General features: G+C 37.9%; 1 protein-coding gene across 3 annotated transcripts in view; it reads right to left on the bottom strand.

Annotated features, from left to right (window-relative positions):
* Positions 1 to 13,784, bottom strand: part of LOC139939438 (excitatory amino acid transporter-like) — a 109,536-nt gene that overhangs the window by 55,347 nt on the left and 40,405 nt on the right. For 2 of the 3 annotated variants that reach the window (XM_071935350.1, XM_071935349.1), the window contains exon 3: positions 1,620 to 1,691. The gene's annotated coding sequence lies outside the window, so the exon portion shown is untranslated. Of the gene's footprint in view, positions 1 to 1,619; positions 1,692 to 1,907; positions 1,927 to 13,784 lie in introns of those variants that run through there. The other variant, XM_071935351.1, reaches the window with a different exon arrangement.

Below are 13,784 nucleotides of genomic sequence, written 5' to 3'. Positions count from 1 at the left end.
ACTTTTCAACCCACATAGCTGTGTGAGGTGGTGACTAATTACTCACCCACCGGCCAAGAACAATGGCCTATAGACATGTGATTGAAACCATCACTCCCATTGGTCAATGGTCAGACAAGTTTACAATCTATCCATTCATCTTGCACCTAGTAATTTAAAATAGGTCTGTTATGACCTGTTATGACAACCCAAGAGGGGGGGGGGTCAAATCAACCATGACCTCATTCCAGTAACTTGGGAATGTTATGCACAACCCAACACAAACATTCGTTTGGCTGACTGAACTGAAACAATACATGGACATTATGCACAGGAAACTTAAAGGAATGTCTGAGTTGACTCAAGATTATAGATAAGTAACGCCCAAGCCTCGGGGGTCTAGAAAAAATAAATGATACTGGACACTCTTTCATCTTGCATTCCTCAATATTCAGTGCACTATATTGTTACTTTTGACTTTGACCAACTCTAGAAGTAACCCACTTATGCCCTGGGGAGGTGAACTGTACTTTTCCCTCCTAATCCATACAAACAGTCTTTTATAAAACAACAACTTTGAGAATTAAGCAGGCCAACTGTACTAAAACATTTGATGCAACTAATTGAACTGGGGGGGAAACACAATCGATAGACTCTCTAGAAGTTGATTGGAAATTAAATTGGGTTTCAGAAAATGAAGGGGAAAATTATGATATACATGGGGCACATAGGCTAGAGTAGAGATGAGCAACAGTGTTCTTGCTCCACAAATTTCACAAGCAGTGTGCCGGATATTGTGACAAATTTAACTTATATGCCAACACAAAATATAATCAAGGTTTTAAGAGTTTTGGAGAGGGGAATCCTATCGAATCCCCAGCCGTGACACTTGTGTCCTTTAAGCTTCCTTCAGGCCAGAAGTCTTTTAGTATTTGAATGGGAAATAACCTCTTTCTCAAAAACTGTGTTACTTCAGAGGGAGCAGTTTCTCACAATATTTTATACTATCAACAGCTCTCCATTGCTTGTTACCAAGTAGGTTTTTATGCTATCAATTATTTTGAGTAATTCCCAATAGTGTCCAGTACCTTTAATTAAAAGTAAAAAGAAAATGAAGGGGAAGGGGAAGATTTATCCAGTCGTGTAGAACTAAGAGAGGGGATAATAATCAGTTTGTGTTTGAAAACAACTGAACAACTTTTTGAGCACACGATAAACTTTCCTGATTCTTGGTAGACATTTACAATAGCATGCAACACACACAGTTTGTCTGCTGTTCCACATGGTCTTGGGGCTAGGGGCACCAGGGGTCGATTTCACAAAGAGTTAGGACTAGTCCTAAGAGATATCAAATATGTACAGCTAGTCCTAGTTAGGGCTCGTAACTTGTCCTAACTCGAGATAAGACTAGTCCTAACTCTTTCTGAAATCGACCCCAGATGGTTTTCCCAATAACCACAACAAGAACACATATGATGTACAATCCCCTAACAACACAGTCTGCAGTTAAACCTCACTCACACATCACACAAATCATATCAACCCTTGAGAGGTAAAGTGGCCTTCAGGCAAATATTTAGACTGCCAAGAATGAACAAAACACAACAAGTTCTAATTCTAAATAGTCAAATTCTACTTACAATTTCCTTCTCTCTAGGAATGAACTGCTTACACTCCAACTAAAATGTCCTTCCTCTTCAAAAGAATCAGTTCTGTAAGAAAAACGGCAGAAAGAAGCACACGATGAAGAAGGCATATATATAGAGACATGAGAGACGTGCTGTCCAATCCTGTGTGAGTACCTACAACAAGTGTATGTCCTATTCCACAGATTAGTGTGGCTGGTAACTTATTGGGTCATATTACACCATTGGACCATTGGACAAGCCCTTATCTCACTGGCAGAGTAGACTAGAGAGTATACATACACAACAGAGATCATTGGACAAGCCCTTATCTCACTGGCAGAGTAGACTAGAGAGTATACATACACAACAGAGATGGGCCGTCTATAGGGGTTTGTGTGGTGGCGATATTATACATGGAAGATTGGTTGCACCATGGAGCTATAGCACAGCCAGTAGTGACTATGTCATCAACTGTAAAACGTTTGCTGGGTGATGATTGGTGGAGAGAAGGGATACTTGATCTTCAAATTAGGGATGATCACAAGATCCCCTTGCTTGCAGGGGACAGCTTGGGGAAAACAAGTAGGTTAGTGCTTAGATTTGTAAGATACTTTACACTATACGCAATTGAGAAAGAGGTAACTTCTCATTCATATTGTATGTAAAGACTTCAGGCCTGAAAGCTTTTATTTAGACATCTGAAAGCACACAAATTTGTGCAACAGGATTGTTTTTTTCTTTCATTATTCTCTTGCAACTTTGGTGACCAATTAGGTCATAATTTTCACAGGTTTGTTATTTTATGCATATGTTTGGATACACAAGTGAGAACACAGGTTTTTGACAATTACCTAAGGTGTCCAGTGTATTTATCTAAACTGCTCACAAAAAGTAAGGAAACTTTTTTCAATCCAGTATATTGGTTATTATTTAATACTCTCTTTGTATATGGTATATATCAATGCAAAGCTGAACTGTTCCTCTTTAAAATGATACCACAGTTGCAATGATTACATGTTGCTGGACTTGACCACGTTAATAAGAATGAGACAAAGTCACAAATCAAATGTGCCAAAATTAGCAATTTTGTGTTACTGTGTGAACAATCAAATTGACAATGTAATTCAAACAAGCAAGACAACTTACTGATCTTAATCCACTTTATTTGAGACAAGAAGTTTGGTATAGAGCAAGACAACTTACTGATCTTAATACACTTTATTGATACAAAAAGTGCAGTAACAAGTGGATGATCCGAAGGCGTTGATGACAGCCTGGCACCTTCTTCTCATGCTGCGCACAAGTCTTGTGATGCGCTTATGATGAGGGATGGCGTTCCATTCTTTATTAAGGAACCTGGTTAGGTCAGCCACAGTTGATGTGTGGGTGGTTCTGGCGCGGACAGCGAGGCCAAGCTGGTCCCACAGATGTTCCATGGGATTCAGGTCTGGACTATTAGCAGGCCAATCCATCCGGTGCACCCCAACATTTTTCAGGTATAGTCAGTCACAAGTAGGGATCGAGGGGGGCGAGCGTTGTCATCTTAAAATATGGCATTTGGTCCAAGAGTCTGCAAGTATGGGACTGCATACGGCTGTAGAATATCGTCTTGCAAATACCCATCAAACAAGGTGTTTTTCATGAGATGAGGGTTAATTGTGTCCGATGAGCTCACTGGTGCAAATCATCGTGTAAACCATTAATTGTTCTGAAAAGCTTGATCGGTTCGATTATTGAGCATTACCTAATGACCATTCACAGACAACGGTAATTTTGGCACATTTGATTTGTGACTTTGCCTCATTGTTATTCGTGTAGCCAAGTTCAGCAACATGTTATCATTGCAAATGTGGTATCATTTTAAAGAGGAACAGTTCAGCTTTCCATTGATATATACCATATACAAAGAGAGTATTAAATAATAACAAATATACTGTATTGATAAAAGTTTCCTTACTTTCTGTGAGCAGTTTATAAAGCTGACTTTAAATGGAATATTAGTAAAGACTCTGTACTGTGTTTGAGGTTAGTCCTTTTTTTTGTCAGAGTAATGACTTTGTGTTTACCTGTGTATGAAGTGATGCAGGAAAGGTTATATGTTTTATTTTGCCAGGAGTCTAAAAGATGAAGTGCTCTATGAGAAGTGACATTTCTATTTTTATTACGATTAGTAGGAAAAATGAAATGCTTTCCTTTTCAACTCTTTGGAATTCAACAGTCAGTTAGGGCAATTTGCGAGATGTTGATAATAAATTTAAAAACAGGTATGAGGGGGTTTGTGTCCCTCCTTTGCCCCGCCCATCCTCCCCTGGGAAAATCCATATATTGGATATAAAGTTAATAAATGCCTAGGAATGCCACGTGAAGTTGAAAACAGTCGACACAATAAGCACATTAATCAAACATCTGAGTTGAACTTATAGAGTGTCAGCCAACCCTACCGTGAAATATCACAAAGGAATTTCCACAAGAAATCCACATCGAAATGAAAAAATATGCTCTCCAACCAAATGGTCGGCCGAGGTTATTAAAGTAGGACTGCAGACCACTTGAACATCTATCCATCACCTTCCAGTGCTGAGGAATGCGTGGTACCCCACCTGTTGTTTATGCTGCTGTTTATTATTATACCTGAGCTGGGGAGCTGAAGCTGCCAAAAACGTACCTGGCAAACACTTGTTTTCTAAGATAATAATAATATTTCCTACACCCCAAACACAGTCATTTATTAAGCCAATGTCGTTCATTAAACTAGTTTCTAAAGTCTTACAGGGATGCTATCATGAGGTTGTGATCTCAGGTGTGATACTGACCCTTGACAACAAAAAAGTAGGACAATTTTATTGAGGGCAGGGGTGGGCTGAAGTAGGCCTACACGTTTGTAGTAACTACTAGTACAGCCCTTTTTCTGAGACCAAACCTAGGGCCAATTTCATAGAGCTGCTTAAGCAAAACATTTGCTTAAGCACGAAAATAGCCCGCTTATTTTTCACATGTTACTGGCAACAATTTCATGCCATATACATTGCTTGTGACTGGTATTTAGTTGTTGTTTACTTAGCAAAACAATTGAGTGGAGTCTTGGCCGGTAATCTCATTTTACTAAGCAAGGATTTTTTTGCTTAAACAAAATTTTGTGCTTAAGCAGCTCTATGAAATCGGGCCCTAATCATAATCTCACTTTCAAAAGAACCATCTTGTGATGGTTGCATCGCCCTTACTCTGTCATGGTTGCATCAAAGTAGATTCTGTAATAGCTCTGTAATAGCTCAAAAAACCTACACAAAACCTTCTCTTAAAACGGACTCATATTTTGGACGAGTAATATTTATGCACTTTCTATTTTGTTAATGAAATTTACGACTATTTAAACCCATGCTATAGTCATTTGTTTGAACATCAACACCAAAAGTACAATTTCAATGTCACAGAACATTGTTGCTGTGAACAACATGAACATTCTTTGGTTAACCGCTAATAGTTACAAACCACAGAAAAGAATTACAACTTGAGTTCCATTCATGACATGTTGACAGAGTGATTGTAGAATCAGCATGGGTATTTTACCAAGATTTGCCATTTTTTAGTGACTAAACTAAACCAGCAGGACCATATTTATCAGCTTGTCATGTCATTAATTCGCCAGTTTTTTTTTCACTGGTTCATGGTTTTCTTTCAACAATGTCATTAACATATGTGGGTCTTTGAACTAATATGACTTGAAGTGGTGTACATGTTGCGATGTTGCTTCAGTGTTCAGCAAAACCGGATGGACAGAATTATGCTTATTGCTCCCCTGTGTATTTACTGGCATTTGAAAAGTAGTGGATATGTTTAGGGAGTTCGCTCATCAAGATGATTCACATAAATAGTGACAGGAGGATGACCTAAACCACGGAGAAAACTTTTTCGCTTCTGGCCAACAACTGGACCTGGGTCCAAAGACTTTTCCATTGTTGATAAACAAACTGCACTGGTTGGCATGGCCGGCCGAATGTTAACAAAACATTCAGTTGTGTTAACAGATGTTGATAACAAAATACAACATTTTCTGTATACTGTCAATTAACTCAAATATCTCTTTTGTTTCCAACAAATTTGACACTATTTAAAAAAAATATTTGTGTAACATAGCTAACATAGCTATCTGTTTTTGTCTTGCATTTATAGCTGTCCATAGTTTTTCAACCTCAGTTGGTAAACACTTGGGCTGTGATGTTGCAAAAGAAAGGTCTATCAGATAAAGAAAAGAAGAGTACATTGTAATTGTCATAGCATGGAGGACTCTTTATCTTGTTTCCATCATTTGTGTGTATCTAAGTTAAGGTATCTCCATTATTCCTATTGAGGTTAACACTACCAAAGCTTCCCATCCTTCTGTTAAAATATTATCTTGTGGGAGTGCAAAGCCTGGGGCTTTCTTTTGTTTCCACAGCTGGTTTTCCCAACAAGGAGGCCATGAGGTGGGGGCAGGGGTTAGGGGTCAAACCAGGTCAATAAAGCCAAGAGTCAACAGTATATGCAAAGGTATAGGAATCCAAAGGGGATTTTTATGTATTGTATGTGCAAGCCCACACTTGCCATAGGAAATGTACACTTCCATTACAAAGTATGGGTAACGGAATATTGTAGATTTGACTTCAAGTCTGAGATCGCTGTTATTTTTGTCTGCATATCAGCCACACAAAATGCCACTGATCTTTTGTTGGCTATCACAACTTGAGATCCAGACTCTCTGACCCTCGTGTGTTTACGGGATAGTTTGTAATCAAAACTGGAATTTCCTCTATGATAATACACTATTGGTAATTACGCAAAATAATTATTAGCATAAAACCTTACTTGGTAACGAGTAATGGGGAGAGGTTGATGGAATAAAACATCGTGAGAAACGGCTCCTTCTGAAGTGAAGTAGCTTTTGAGAAAGAAGTAATTTTTATCGAATTTGATTTCGAGACCTCAGATTTAGAATTTGAGGTCTCGAAATCAAGCATCGGAAAACATACAACTTCGGGTGACCAGGGTGTTTTTTCTTTCATTATTATTATGATTATTAGTGACCAATATACAACTTCCCTTTTTTTAGTGACAGCATTGTTATTCATGTTTCAAGAGTCAATGTTTACAAGGTTAATATTGCTTTGGCATATCTTTTGTTTATGTTTCTCGACCTCAACGTTGAGTAGGTTTCTTGGCTACTGTAACTATCAACTGAACTAACATCAACAAAGACAAAGGTGATAAAAGACAGCAAGTAATACAGTCAAGGAAAGTTTTCATAACAGTTGACTTTGACCCTGAGAAAGTAAAACCATGGAGCTAGACTTTGTATAGCTCCATGGATAAACATGCACAGGTATTTCATCCATTTGGGAGTCCACAAAAGAAACACCTGCACCCTTTGACTTTGGGAGAGCCTTCCGAAAATGAGGAGGGTGACCACACCCTGATGTAGTTCTAACTTTCTCACCTCATGTTTGCTATCATTATTGAAACTGGTATTAAGACGGTCCCTGGATGACCTACTAATAATTTGACTGACCTGGTTTTAAAGGCATTGTATGAGTCAGGGGAAAATAGTGAAAAACTATGTAATATACATCATTTCTTACATTTTGGTTCAAACCAAAATCAGCCGATTGAGTTTATCAAATCATTTAACTGGCAGCAGAGGGCAAGGGTGACAGGGTGTGCAATTTATATCCACACAGCATCAGTGGGTTTTAAATTCAATCAAACCATGGAGGTAGAATGATCAAATTAAAAAGTGTCTAACAGGTTGTAAATGTTCCAGGGTGATACAAAACCACATCATTCTCAGGGCAGTGGAATGTAAGATGTCGGAGAGAGAAAGAGAGAGGGGCGGTCTGGGCTGAATTTCAAACCCAAGCAGATGGTAGGGGATCAGGCTTACTGGTTCACAGTGTGTGATGATGAAAACGCTGGCATTCACCCAGCAGGGGAACATAAGTGGACTTGATGACTTAAGTGGTTTAGGCAAAACACCAGCTTATATAGTCCCTACTTCTGGGTCCTTGATCCCTGCTCTAAATACGGATATCATTTTCAAGTACAAAGTCATCTGATAGTGTCCATCATTATCACTGCTTTCAAAACAATGCTTTCTTGAAAAAATGTGTTTTCATAGTAGAGCTTGCTTCTTCTTAAAATAAGGGAAACGTACAATCGTCCGCGGGAAGATGATGTTGGTGGAATCTAGTTGTAAACATATGGCAAACAGCCAAGGAAACTTCGTCAAATTCAGTCTCACATTTTATTGAATTGAGAATGAGAAAAAAGAAGAAAAAATGATAATGTTTTTCCAGGGATTTTTGTCACATTTTAACATCGGGCTCTATTTCAATTGCAACAGTCAAAATCAGCATCAGTGGTAAGTATGACTTTTTTTTTATTTTGATAGTAATTGAGCTGAATAATGCATAAAAATAATAATAAGTTTATCTCTGGGGGATTGGTATAAACTTTATAGCCAGTAATGACCTTTGAATTTAGTCTTGTATTGTACTCATTTGTCAACGCAGAGAGCACATTTGATATCATTACCATCTCACGGTAAAAATAATCAATTTTCAATTGAGATTACCTGTTGTGATTTACCTGTCTTATGGAACAGTTTTTCAAAAATGAGGCATAAAAACATTTGGTCAACTTTGTCTCATCATGAGCAAATTTTCCTTGCGCTATGGTCTCATGTGCCCGCATACTGATACTGTACAATATATGCACTGTACATTGTCTCTATAGTGGTCAGTTATGTGGACTATTTATCCTCCATGATACCTGTCCACACTGAAGCCACCTGTTTAGTATTGCAAATTCCTCTGTTGGGTTCAAAAGTGCTATTCACACAACAGCAATTTAACTGGGGTTCCTTGCATAATTTTAGCATGGTTGTAAAAATGTAGCAAAGTGTGACAATATATTGCAAGAGAACTTGGACAGTAAACAAAATTACTGTCCTTTCATGCAAGGTACATTTTGTAAAACCATGCTACAATTTAGCAAGGGACCCTTGCTAAATTGCTCTCGTGTGAAAGGGGCTTGACTGCCAGTGCTCTGTCTCATTCAATCATTGGTTTACAATTGTTCTAGGTGTCATAAGTTTACACTCATTGTTTCTTATACTGTTATATTTCTTTAGTACGGTAATATTGTATCTTGTACTGTTTGTTGAAATCTTGGCCGAATAAATAATAATAATAATAGTCAACTCTCCTTCTTGGCCATCTGCCACATGGTAACTTGCCCACAAACTGTCCCGATTTTAGACACCTGTTCATATGAAGCAGCCTGGATCCATTAAAACCAGGCTCTATTATAATCAAAACTCCAGCCTAATGGTGGCCATTAGTAATTCACTGAGGTCACCTGTTTCATGGTCAACTGCCAAGGCTACCTGTCTTGTCTGTCCACCCATAGAGCAAGGACCACCACCTGGCTAGTTGAGCCAACCTTAAAGGCACAGACACAGGGGTGGATTTCACAAAGAGTCTTATCCTGAGTTAGGATGAGTGTACTGGTCCTAACTTTAGGTCTAGTCTTAAGTTTTTCATGTCTCATGGGACTAGTCCTAACCCATCTCTTTGTGAAACCGACCCCTGGACACCTTTGGTAATTGTCAAAGACCAGTATTCTTACTTGGTGTATCGCTAAATATGCAGAAATAAAAAATCTGTGAAAATTTGGACTCAGTTGGTCATCAAAGTTGCAAGAGAGTGAAGAAGTAAAAAACACTCTTGATGCACAATTTATGTGCTTTGATATGCCTAAAGGCTTCAGGCCTGAAGTCTTTTAATATTTGAGTGAGAAATTACCTCTTTCTCAAAAACTACATCACTTCATAGGGAGCCGTTTCTCACAAGGTTTTATACGATCAACAGCTAACCATTGCTCATTACTGAGTAAGTTTTTATGCTAACAATTACTTTGAGTAATTACCAATAAGTCCAGTCCCTTTAAAAGCTTACATCACATAACAAACCATCTATCCAATTCCAATAGTCGATGGATGCTCTCCTAAACACAGCTTTACAAAAACCAGACAACTACCCCTAACCTTGACAATTACATAATCAATAAATAATTAATAGTGAACAGCCCAAAGGTGAATCAAAAGAGTTCACACTTGAAGATAATTGGATGGCTGCGTCATTGGAGACTTATCCTTCATGTTGAGAGATACACACATTCCTGAATGAACAGACACAAAATCCATGGGGAATCTACCCTTTTTTCTTCTTTACAGTACATTGTCTAGCAATACACGCTCCTTTTATCTTTACCTGTTCACTTTTCTGGATGAATATGTTTGAGTGGTTACATATATTTTCAACAACGCTAACTAAAATTTCATTTCATTAATTTATTTTGGTTGGGAAGCCAATGACTCTTAGAAAAAGTGAATTTAATTACTATACCAGCCAATTATGAATCCTTTCGATAGACGACTAAAAGAAGTTACTTGTTTCAGTTTTAGATGTGGGAGGAAAACCCCAGAGAAATATCCCATGTAAAAACCCATGCTATCAGATAGGGACTGATTACCCGATCTACATTGTGACTCTAGCAGGATTCGAACCAGGATCTTAGAGGCATATCAATTTGTAATGACAATTAAAGCCATTGGACACTTTTGGTAAACAGTATTGTCCAAAGCCCCACACTTCGTGTATCACAACTTATATATAAAATAACAAACCTGTGAAAATTTAGGCTCAATCGGTCATAAGAGTCGGGAGAAAATAACGGGAAAACCCACCCTTGTTTCCGCACGTTTCGCCGTGTCATGACATGTGTTTACTATAAATCCGTAATTCTCGTTGTCGAGAATTGATAATTGTTTCAATGTTTTCTCAAAAAGTAAAGCATTTCATGGAATAATATTTCAAGAGAAGTCTTTTACTTTTACCTTCTGTAAAAAAAGTTATTTGTAAATTTGTGATTTTTTTTTTTTTTTTTTTTTCCTGTTCCGAAAATGTATAATGGCTTTAAGCTGGCGCAGGGCGAAACCCGCTGCGTACGCGCGTTTCTCAGCAAAAAACTTAACACGTTTTTACTCCTTTTTTTGTCATTACTCCTTACTCCTTTACTGTGTGAACTTGTTGTTTGCAGAAAAAGAAAGATGAATACATCCCCTTTTACATAGTCTCTCTTGTTTGGAGAATACCATTGTTTTTTTCTCCGTCATTTTTCGATTTAAAATTTGTAGTTTCATACCGTTTCGCATGAGAAACCGAAAAAAAACTTCTTTTTCACAACCTAGCAGACTTTCAAAAGGCCGTATCTAGGGCCCCCTAAGTTTCGATAAAAATGTTGTTTGCATTGAGCTAAACTTTATTTAATAAACTTTAATCTGGTGAGACAATCATTCCGATTGAACCAATAAACGATCTCGTAACAAATCCCCTATCACACTGCACAAAATGGATCAGGGCGTATACACAGAGCCACACACACGTGTGCGCGCTATAGCAGTGTGTGCGTAGATATTTGATGTTTTCTTGGTTGACTTTTCAGAGTTATACAAATTCATATGTGTAACCTGTGCCAATCTGACCATTCAATAAATATTTTGATTGTTTATGGTTTGTGATCCATCACGTTCATGGTTTTTAATCCATTGATGGGGGGTTATTGGGATGCTAGGTGGCAGCAGACTTAACACTGTAAATTTACCTGGTAAGTATGCTGCCACCTAGCGTTCCAAAGTTGTCCAATTTGTGAATTATTTTCTGACAGCATCTTGATTGTGCTTTGCACTAAAAACCAAATCATTATTTTGACAATGAATCTACATAACATTTTTAAAGGTCCAGCCGATAAAACAGACTAAATAATTTTCACCCATTCAAGTAATTATTTTATTTTTATACAACACAAATACCGTATCATAACTGAGAGCCAACTGGGCCCAATTTCATAAAGCCTGTAAGCACAAAAATTTGCTCAGCATGAAATTTCTACCTCAATAAAAACATGATTTCCAACAAAAATTTCACGTGCATTTCAGGATAAGCAAACAACAGCTGAATGCCAGTAACAGGCAATATGCAACAAATTAAAATTTGGTTGGTAATCTTGTTTTTTATCAAGGGAGAAAATTCATGCTAAGCAAATATTTTTGCTTACAGGCTTTATGAAATTGGGCCGTGCACACTCTTCAAGAGAGATAAACAGATGAATGAAACCATCCTAGACATTACAACCTGTCATGCTCCATAAGTAATAAATCCAGACCCCCACAATGCTGCGATACGCTTCATATTCTAAGGGCAAGTTAAGAGTTTTCAATCATTCATAGTCTTTTAACTATCTACTTCGCTATGCAAGTCAGTGCACCCAGGACACTTTTCTTCGTTGGTGTATATGGATGGTCACAGCAAGCGGTATTCCTGGATGAAAAAAAAAACCTGAACAGGTTTTTTTTTTTTTTTGAGGTTGTGGGGCGACGACAGATTAATGAGATCATTATAAAGCAATCTAGGCTTGGAATGGCGGATACAAGCAGATGAATATTGAAAGACATGGTTTGTGAGTTTTGGTGGCAATCGGGATAATGTAAATTAGGCCGATGTATTTGGTACTGTTTGCACTTGAAACCGATCATCCTGAAAAGTGTTGTTTTCGTCTAAGATATATTCCTCTCCAAGGAAAGTTGCATTTAAATCTGATTTACTAGAAACTTCACTAGGCTACAAGATAATTTCAAATGGATAATGCAACCAGAAGCCATTATATTTTGGTTTAAGCTCACATTCTTAACTCGGGATTGTGCATAGCATTGCCAATTGTACATCAAGATTCTTCAACACGATCTCGATATAATTCTAGTGGGATTTTAGATAAAATCGTAAAATCATGTCTTTTTTATCCTTGTCATATTTATCTTTAACCATGAACCATTTGTCATACGCTTTAAAATTGTCTGTGTGCATAGCATATGGGTCAACTGCTAGTACTGACACAACACAAACAACTCCTGATGGATTAGAATAACCCTAGAAAGCTTTTGAAGAATTTTAAGTGATTTTGAATCAACAAACAACACTAACGTCACTGAACCGTTTCAGCCCGGTTTCTTGTGGTACAGGGTGGATGAGATCTTGGGGGAAAGAAAACAGATTGGGTGATTAAAGTGAAAGATTATCTGGTAATGATCCGTGTCAAAATAAAGAGAAAAACCCATCAACAAAATAAGCGTCGTTTCCGATGCGTGACCCCGTTGCTTACTTCACCCTGCTTCTACCCCCCCCACCCCCCCACCCCCAATAAAATATCCGTTGATGACATTCTTGTGCGCAAACTTCCATGATGGTATTTCGGGTCTTCCGAGCTGATGGAGTAATCTTCATGGGGCTCTTAGCTTGATGAATGGCAGAATACTCCAGAGGGCCAAGTAGCAGATAGCCGAGTCAAGGAACTTTTCACAATATTACATGGCGTATCTTAACTGTGTACGACAAACCATGTGTGGCGTATCTTAACTGTTTGTATGTGCACACGACATGAGTTGAGCAATGTTTACATCAATTGAATTTGTCTAAATTGGGTGGTGTTTTTTTTTCACCATCAATGAAAGTGTGTATCATTCACTCACAGATAACCCTCCCACTGCTGTAAACATTGAGGGTCCCATTACAATAATGTCAATGATATCAAATATAGTCCAGTAAGTAAATGGACAGATGTTGCTGTCTAAAGATATACACGGTACACTTTGCTTTTATGAACAGTTCTAAAAATATAGCTTAATTCAGAATTAAAGACACTTAATTATGAATAATCCTGGCAAAAGTATTACGCATCATCATGTGTAAAAAAAGAATTGCCAACAAGCGTCATCACAGAAATATTGCTGTACCAAAATGTTTTTAAAAAACTATTTTGGGGTTGAACATAGACAAATTGACTAAGCGGCAGATTTATGTGCCAGTGCTCTACTAACTTAAGTGCTATCTAGCCCTTTAACATTGAACTGAACAGGCCTTATGTGCCAGTGCTCTACTAACTGAAGTGCTATCTAGCCCTTTTACATTGAACTGAACAGGATTTATGTGCCAGTGCTCTACTAACTGAAGTGCTATTTAGCCCTTTTACATTGAACTGAACAGGATTTATGTGCCAGTGCTCTACTAGCTGAAGTGCTATCTAGCCCTT

The sequence above is a fragment of the Asterias amurensis genome, chromosome 7, assembly GCF_032118995.1.
Source record: "Asterias amurensis chromosome 7, ASM3211899v1".
Classification (NCBI taxonomy): domain Eukaryota; kingdom Metazoa; phylum Echinodermata; class Asteroidea; order Forcipulatida; family Asteriidae; genus Asterias; species Asterias amurensis.
This window is presented reverse-complemented; position numbering and strand designations above follow the sequence as displayed.